Raw genomic sequence first — 9,553 nt, 5'->3', positions numbered from 1 at the left:
AAGTTGCTAAAGGTTTCTCCCTTTCCCCCTCTCTTAAGAGGCATGTTTATAACTTTAACAACAGTGCCAACTCCTCTACAGGAGTAGGTTGGTCCTGGTTTCAATGGCTGATTTCCAATGAGAAGGGGGCTTCAGCCCATATTTCTGCATTGGCTCAATTGCTGGGAGCCAAAAGCTGGCTGGCTAATGTTTCTGGCACTGTTAGGGAGAGTGAACGAGGTAATAGACTTACATCTGTTTCGTTCAACTCTCTGCTATATAATGCCACATTGCCCCCTGCAATGGTCTGTGTCCAATCCCCGTTCTTGCTCCTTTTGGCTAATGACACCTCGTCGGGGATGCTGGATTGTTCTAATGTTACCTGTCTCTTATCTGAGTGTTGGAATGGTTCTTGGACTGTAGCAGTGGTTATGAAAATTCCAACTTTTGTCCCGATCCCAGTTACTGCGGATCCAGAGTCATTTCCTATTGTTGAACTGATTAGAGCCCATAGAGATTTTGGAATTACCGCAGCTATAGTGACAGCTGTGGCAGTGTCTGCTGCTGCAGCGGTTACAGCCGGAGTGGCCATGGCCAGCCAAGTACAAACTGCTGCCACCATTAATCAAGTTGTTCAACAAACTTCCACCATACTTAATTCCCAAAATACAATTAATCAACATATTTTGTCAGGGATTTTAGCTGCCAACCAAAGAATAGATTTACTCCAAGCTCAGGTAGAAGAATTGGCTGACTTGGTGCTTTTGGGTTGTGTTGACCAACGTGCACATTTATGCATAACCTCTGTCCGATTTAATGATTCCAGGAATGCCTCCCGCATCATTGGCGAATATTTGGCCAGAAATTGGTCCATGGCAGCGGAAGACATGATCCAGTCTCAACTAACCCAGATAGCTGTCTTGAACAGTACCCGTGTTGATCCCGTGACTTTGGGTCAATTCACCGATTGGATATCTTCTGCTTTTTCCTTCTTCAAAGAGTAGGTGGGGGTAGGCATTTTTGGTGCAATGTGTTGCTTCGGTATGTTCCTCTGTTTGTGGTTTCTCATCGCCTTAAGGCCCGCAGTGCTCACGATAAGGCTATGATCATACAAGCTCTTGCAGCTTTAGAAAATGGTAACTCACCTCAAGTCTGGCTTGTGCATCTTAAACAGTAAACCTTTGACATGGTCGTTACACCCCAAGTTATTATAACATTGCACTGGGATCGACATGACTTTCCTTGGTATTCTCTTAGTGTTGGAAAGCCCTTGCACTCTGCCGGTCTTACTGCCATTGCATGCAGATGGGTTTCCACATTAGTGCTTTTCTATCATCTTGAAGTCCGTGCCTTTCTTTCAGGGTGCTGTCAACTTGTTTGTCATTATAAACAGCCACAGTTCAGCCTCAGCTATCCCCCTTCGTCCACCATCATCACGATACAGGATGCGAGGCAAGGCACTGCACTTGAGTGATCCTTGACGAGGACCTCAAGGAGAGCATGTCCTATTGCATGCGGGTTAGACGCGTCCACGCCCCGCCCCACGAAAAAAGGCATCGGCTGATATGGCCTCAGATCTGGGGAAGGGCCCTCCTTAGGACTGAGCCATACTATGCAGCCACTTCTGCACAGTGGGATAGGACCTCTACTCTCGCCTGTATTGTTTTAAGAAAACAGAAAGGGGGAACTGTGGCGAGCCGCTTCTGCCGTTTCTGCAGACTATGGTCGCCATTACAAGATGGTGCTGGCTCCGCTGTGGTCTGTGACAAACAACTCCTTATTTGGGAGAGTTGGCACATGGTTTTTCACCACCCTATGAGAAAGCTCCACGTGGCAGCTTCGCATTGGGGCTTGAGATGCTTTATTAAGGCTGGGAGGGGCATCCGAGAGAGAGAAGAAGAAATATCAAGGGCCTGAATAAACTGCTGAAAGAAGATTCCTGAGTTGCGTCTTCCTTGCGAGCAAGGGGTCGCGACACTCCCCCCCACACACATAGCAGTTGTTTAGGCTCTATCACCATCACCAGCCAGGATGGGACCTAGTTGTATTTTTAAAATTCTACCAGTAATTCTGATGCCTATCCAGGGTTAAGAACCACAGTGTGCAGTGATTCAGGGCACATTCATCACTCTCCCCCTCCCTTTGGAACCCAGGTTTTTATTTCTCATGCACAGAGTCTAATGGGCAATGAGGTTGCAAGATTTCATAGAAGATACCTGCTCACTGCTTTGGCCTCTCATTTCAGTCTGCTTTCCCAGGAGAATCAGGAGATCTGGAACAATACAAGCATCAGTTCTGCCCAAAACCCACCTCTCTTTCTCTAATTAATTGTAATGATTGTTCACAAGGGGAGCCACCTGAAAGGTGGCTGAAAAGTTACTGTTAACTAATGAGTGTTAAACATATGCTACTATCAGGGCAAGATAGGTCTGGTGCACGTGAAGAATGTGTTGGTGGTCAAAACAGCCAGGCACAGCCTGCTGTCAGGCCCCAATTTGAGCACCGCAGTGCAGTTGGAGCAGATTCTCACACTCAGAAAATACCTCGCCTACATCTTCGCCTCAGTGCCGACTCTGCTGATGCAAAACATCAACAACTGGTGCTCCTTCCCCCATGCCCTGGGCTACTGGAGCCTGCTGTTCATCTTCTTCTGTTGGGTGGAGCTGGACAGCTGTGTCCTGGAGAAGCTTTAGAGGACTGTAACCACCCCAGAACAAGGGATAGAGAAGTTCTTCTAGAAGGAGCTCATGAAGGCCTTACTAAAAATGGATTACCAGGGCCTGGTGGTCAGGCTCATCCAGGACATTGTGCTCCTGACCACAGCTGTGAAGGTTGAACAGTGCTGGCAGGAGCTGGCTGAGTAGCTTGCCAAGGTCTCCAAGCAACAGATGGACACATTTGACTCTCCCCACTGCAACAGGAATGGGGTGGTGGACCGTGAGGCCACGTGGATGTCTTGCTCATCTGGAGCCACCAATTTGGGGACAGCTTCCAGGACATCATCTAGGAACTGAACATAGGCATGGACAAGATAAAAAAATCACCAAGCACTGAAGCACCTCGTGGTAATTCTGATCCTGGTGAACTCGATGGACATCCTGCGAGCAGCTACCTTAAGCCCTGCCCACCATAATGACCTGGTGATCTAAAAGGGTTCCCTGAGACCAAGCCTGCAAGCAGCTACTGCAAGCATGGAGACCTATAATGTCACCCTGGGAGCAAGGAAGGCCACTCCCACAGAGGACCTGGATGTGTAAGGCTCTGTTTCTCTCTGCATCCAGGGACAGCCAAGGATATGCTGCAGATTCTTGCCAATCAAATACCTTTGTATTTAAGTGTAAATTAAACTGAAAATCACTTTTTAAAAAAAGACCAGGGAGGTGAAATGAGAAAGTTCTTATCTAATTCTTAATGGATTATAAAGATTTTTTTCTAAAATCTTAGTAGGGACAGATGCTGTTGAGATTTTTATGTTGTTAAAACACTTTTTAAATTATGTTACAAATGTATATAGGTATTTAAAGGCCATGGTGCTTCTGCTTCCCAGCCTGTATTTCACACCCTGCAAGGAATGCATTGTCAGGTGTGGTACCTTCTCACTTCCTGTGCCATGACAGGCCGGGGAATGAGTGGAAGGGTGGGTCTTCAGTGAGTGGACAGTCCTGTGGCTCTCTCGCCTGCCTGTGGGCACTCTATCCTCATTTCTGTTGCCCTCTGCCTTTGCCTTTTCTGTAGTCAATTATCATCCACAGAGCATGTGAGTCTTTTGTGAGCTTCAGTGGGCAGTTAAACCCCACAGCAGCTGGTAGGTGCCATTGAGATGTGTCTACTAGTAGATTAGAGAGTAGCTGGAAGGTGATGTTCCTAGGTCTGTGTGCAATTAGTCATTGAAAAGAACAGTGCCACTTGAGGGTGAGGAGGTCCTGCAGCTCTTGTCCATTCTTTGGGGGCAGGGGTGCTCTGTAGTTCCTGGGTAGAGAGAAATTCTCACCACCTAACCAGAGCTGGGAGGCCCCCAACTTTCTGCACCCATTGCAGAGACCCAGGTTTCCTACCAAGCAATGCAGTGCACAAAAGTGCAGAGGTAACAGCTGCTAAACTATACAATTCATTTTGTCTAAGTTGAATGTTTGTCCCCTCCCAGTGCACCCATGTCTCCTCTGAAAAGTATTGTGTAGGGGGGGATCCAACATGGTGGCGAGTGGGGAGGCAGTGCTTTCAGTACCTCCTCAATAACGGGGTCAGAGAGATGCATTGATATGCTTAGATTCGACCTGCTGAGAAACTCCTAGCAAAATTCCACTGACAAGAGACCAGCCGGGAATTGGTAGGATTTTTGGACGTGACAGTTTGCCCCAGACGAGTGAATCTCTGCCAAGCGGCGCAGAGGTCAAGACCCGCCAGCCGCTGCCCACGCGACTCAGTGACTGTCAGCTGCCAGCCCATGGCCCCCGTGACTGGGCGGCTAGCCTCCGAGGCGCAGCACAACAGAAGTGGATCAGGGAGTCTAAGAAGAGGTCTCTAGCCAAGCCTTCATGAAATAGCAAACCGGGAGCAAAAACCAACCAGAAACAGACCAGTCCCACCCCTCCCTTTGGACACTCTGGTAAGGAGCCTGGGGCCCGCCATAGCAGAGAGGTGACATCACCGGAGTTCGACCAACGGAATTCCTTCCCAGTGGAATCCACTTTAGCAGGTGTGTGAATCCCACCCCCTCCAGATACAAGCAGACAGGAAACCTCGGGAATCTCTCCGGGAGCATGTCTGTAGTGAAGCAGAGGGGATTCCCAATCCCCAACTGCCCTTACCACCAGCGGCAACACCCAAGGTCTTAGCTGCGAGTTTCCGGGGGCATGCCCACCAAAGGGGTCCGGAAAAATTAAACTGTTGGTTCCCAGATCACTGCACCACAGTACTGGGGCTTAGATGAATGACACAGAGGGTGCTCAGTCTTTTGGGATATAGGACACGCGGTGGGGCTGCAAGTGTAATCAGATCCTTGGGGAACCGCCTCGGATGAAGAGGACATGGCTGGCTGGCTGGCAGGAGGAAGGGGGGAGGAGCCAGAGAAGTGAAACAGCTCTGGACTAACAGGATTGAGAAACTCCCAGGAGCTGCCTTACAGGGATTGCTGGCAGCACATAGAGGGCAGAAGCTTGGCTCGGAGGGCACAGCTCTGCCAACTGGAAGAGAATAAAATGAATCTCTAAGACTTCAATTTTTTCTTTATTTTTTATCTTTTTGTTCTTTTCTCCACTTTTCCTTCTTTCTTTCTTTCGCATTTCAAGTTTTATTGTTCTTTCCATTCTCCTCTAATCTATCTATCTCTCTCTCCTTCTTTCTTTTTAAGAGCACCTTCCTTCCCCTACCCCCCAACTTTCATCCCAAGATTACGTCTTCCATTAGGTGTAGTTGTCTAAATGCACATAGGTGAATGTCTCGAGGCTGTCTATAGGGCTCCTAAATACCTAGCTACTACCAAACACCCTGATCAAATCGCCTGTTAATATCCCCCTTCAGTAGAGCAATCTTTTAAAGTAGCCAAGACATACTAACCCTCATACCATCATAGCACCTAACCTAAAGTCCTAAGAACAAACAACAAATCACTATATGCATACAGAATCCAGAAGCCTTTTATGAATTGAATGAATCAGCTTTAAAGTACAATAAAGCCCAACATTTCTAGGCATAGTCTCCCACCACAAAGGAGAGACAACAGAGATATACAAAACCAAAACAAATTTATAGGAGAAAGCAGAAACACAGCAGTTAAACAGAGCTGGAAATTAACGTGAACAACATGAAAAAACAAGGGAAAACAGGATTACAAACAATGCAGGACAACTTAAATCTACAAGAGGAGCTAGAGGCATCAGAAAAATGGACAGAGAAAGAACTCAAGGCATACCTAACTCAGATGGAATGGAATATTAGAGAAGACATGAGACAGCAAGTCCAAGCATTGAAACTATATTTTGCAAATGAACTAAACAAACAAATTCAAACTGCAAAGAATGAGCTTTACCAGGAGATAGAGATTTAAAAAAAATCAAACAGTAATCCTAGAAATGCAGGAAACCATAAACCAAATTAAAAACTCAAACGAGAATATTACAAATAGACTAGATCAAGAAGAAGTCAGAACATCAGATAATGAAGACAAAGTTTATCAACTTGAAAAGAATATAGTCAACACAGAAAAGATGCTTAAATCTCAAGAGCAATCTATCCAAGAGATATGGGATATCATAAAAAAAAAACAAACTTGAGAGTCATTGGAATAGAAGAAGGTATAGAGGTTCAAACCAAAGGAATGGACAACCTATTAAATGAAATAATCCTAGAAAACTTCCCAGATATGAAAGGTGGAATGGATTGCCAAATCCTGGAAGCCTACAGGACCCCAAACATTCAAAACCATAATAGACCAACTCCAAGACACATAATTATGAAGATATCCAACATAGAGCACAAGGAGAGAATATTAAAAGCTATGAGAGAAAGGAGGCAGATTACATTCAGGGGTAAAAAAAAATGGGTTAACGGCTGATTTATCATCACAGACGTTGAAAGCGAGATCCTGGAACAATGTATTTCAAATGCTGAAAAATAATGGATTCCAACCAAGAATACTGTATCCAGCAAAATTAAGCTTCAAATCTGACAATGAAATTAAAATCTTTCACAATAAACAAAAGCTAAAATAATTCACAGCCAGAAAACCAGCAATGCAAGGCATTTTGAGCAAAATACTACAAGAAGAGGAATTGAAAAATAGCACCCAAAACTAACAGTGGGAGGTATCTCAGTAAAGGGGGAGAAAAATAACCAAAGAGGAAAAACTAGCCAAACTAAAATAAATAAATAAATAAACATGACTGGAAGTACAAACCATATTTCAATTGTAACCATAAATGTTAATGGCTTAAATTCACCAATCAAGAGACATAGGCTAGTAACCTGGATTACAGAAAAACAGATCCAACAATATGCTTCCTTCAGGAGACTCATATGATAGGAAAAGACATACACAGGCTGAAGGTGAAAGGTTGGGAAAAATCATACCACTCACATGGCCCTCGGAAGCAAGCAGGAGTGGGCATACTCATATCAAATAAAATCAACTTCAAACCTAAGTTAATCAAAAGGGATAAAGAAGGACACTATATACTGTTAAAAGGAACCATCCACCAACAAGACATAATAATTATCAATTTCTATGCACCAAACAATGGTGCTGCAACATTCATAAAACAAACTCTCTTCAAGTTCAAGAGTCAAATAGACCACAACACAATAATTATGGGGGACATCAACACACTGCTCTCTCCATTAGACAGATCCTTCAGACAAAAGCTGAATAAAGAAACTATAGAACTCAATAATACAATCAATAACCTAGACTTAACTGACATATACAGAAAATATCAACCATCATCAAGTGCATACACGTTCTTCTCAGCAGCACATGGATCCTACTCAAAGATAGACGATATATTTTGACATAGGGCAACTCTTAGTAAATATAAAGGTGTGGAGATAAAACCATGCAACTTACCTGATCATAATGGAATGAAACTGGAAATCAATGATAAAAGAAGAAAGGAAAAATCCTGCATCACCTGGAAAATGAACAAAATGTTACTGAATGATCAATGGGTTACAGAGGACATAAAGTACGAAATCAAAAAATTCTTAGAAATAAACGACAATACAGACACAACATTCCAGAATCTTTGGGTCACAATGAAAGCAGTTTTAAGAGGGAAATTCATTTCCAGGAGTTCATTCCTCAAAAAAAGAAAAAAACAACAAATAAATGAACTCACACTTCATCTCAAAACCCTAGAAAAGGAAGAGCAAAACAACAGCAAATGTAGTAGAAGACAAGAAATAATTAAAATCAGAGCTAAAATCAACGAAATTGAAACAAAAAAAAACATTGAAAAAATTGATAAAACTAAAAGTTGGTTCTTCAAAAAAATAAATAAGATCGACAGGCCCTTAGCTATGCTAACGAAGAGAAGAAGAGAGATAATTCAAATTACTAACATACAAAATGAAGAAGGCAATATCACAACGGAAGCTACAGAAATACAGAAGATAATTAGAAAGTATTTTTAAACACTATATTCCAATAAAATAGAAGATAGTGAAGATGTTGATAAATTTCTTAAGTCATATGATGTGCCTAGATTGAGTCGGGAAGACACACACAATTTAAAAAGACCAATAACAAAGGAAGAAATAGAAGAACCCATCAAAAGACTACCAACCAAGAAAAGCCCTGGAATGGATGGGTATACAACGGAGTTTTACAAAACCTTCAAAGAAGAATTAATACCAATATTTTTCAAGCTATTTCAAGAAATAGAAAAAGAAGGAGCTCTTCCAAATTCATTCTATGAGGCCAACATCACCCTGATACCTAAACCAGACAAAGACACTCCAAAGAAAGAAAACTACAGACCAATACCTCTAATGAATTTAGATGCAAAAATTCTCAATAAAATCCTGGCAAATCGAATACAAAAGCATATCAAAAAAATTGTGCACCATGATCAAGTAGGATTCATTCCTGGGATGCAAGAATGGTTCAATATACGGAAATCAATAAATGTTATTCACCACATCAATAGACTTAAAGATAAGAACCATATGATCATCTCGATAGATGCAGAAAAAGCATTTGACAAAGTACAGCATCCCTTTATGGTCAAAACATTAGAAAAACTAGGGATAAGAGGAACTTACCTCAACATTGTAAAAGCTATCTATGCTAAGCCTCAGGCTAGCATCATTCTGAGTGGAGAAAAATTGAAGGCATTCCCTCTAAAATCTGGAACAAGACAGGGATGTCCTCTATCACCACTCCTATTCAATATAGTCCTCGAAACAATGGCCAGAGCAATTACACAGACGAAAGAAATTAAAGGCATAAAAATAGGAAAAGAAGAACTTAAATTATCACTATTTGCGGACGATAAGATTCTATAGCTAGAAGATCCAAAAGGGTCTGCAAAGAAACTACTAGAACTAATAAATGAATTCAGGAAAGTGGCAGGATATAAAATCAACATGCATAAATCAAAGGCATTCCTGTATATCAGCAACAAAACTTCTGAAATAGAAATGAGGAAAACCACTCCATTCACAATATCCTCAAAAATAAAATAAAATACTTGGGAATCAAACTAACAAAAGAGGTGAAAGATTTATTCAATGAAAACTACAAAACCCTAAAGAGAGAAATAGAAGATCTTAGAAGATGGAAAAATATACCCTGTTCATGGATAGGCAGAACTAACATCATCAAAATGGCGATATTACCCAAAGTTCTCTACAGGTTCAATGCAATGCCAATCAAAATCCCAACAGCATTTCTTATAGAAAGAGATAAAGCAATCATGAAATTCATATGGAAAAACAAAAGACCCAGAATAGGAAAAGCAATTCTAAGCAGGAAGGGTGAATCTGGAGGTATAGCGATACCAGATTTCAAACTGTACTACAGAGCAATAGTAACAAAAACAGCATGGTACTGGTACCAAAACAGGCAGGTGGACCAATG

This window comes from Marmota monax, unplaced genomic scaffold (genome assembly GCF_021218885.2).
Source record: "Marmota monax isolate L192 unplaced genomic scaffold, Marmota_monax_Labrador192_F-V1.1 WCK01_AAM20220418_F8-fsc00022, whole genome shotgun sequence".
Classification (NCBI taxonomy): Eukaryota; Metazoa; Chordata; class Mammalia; order Rodentia; family Sciuridae; genus Marmota; species Marmota monax.
The sequence above is the reverse complement of the archived record's forward strand: the minus strand, read 5'-3'. Positions refer to the sequence as shown.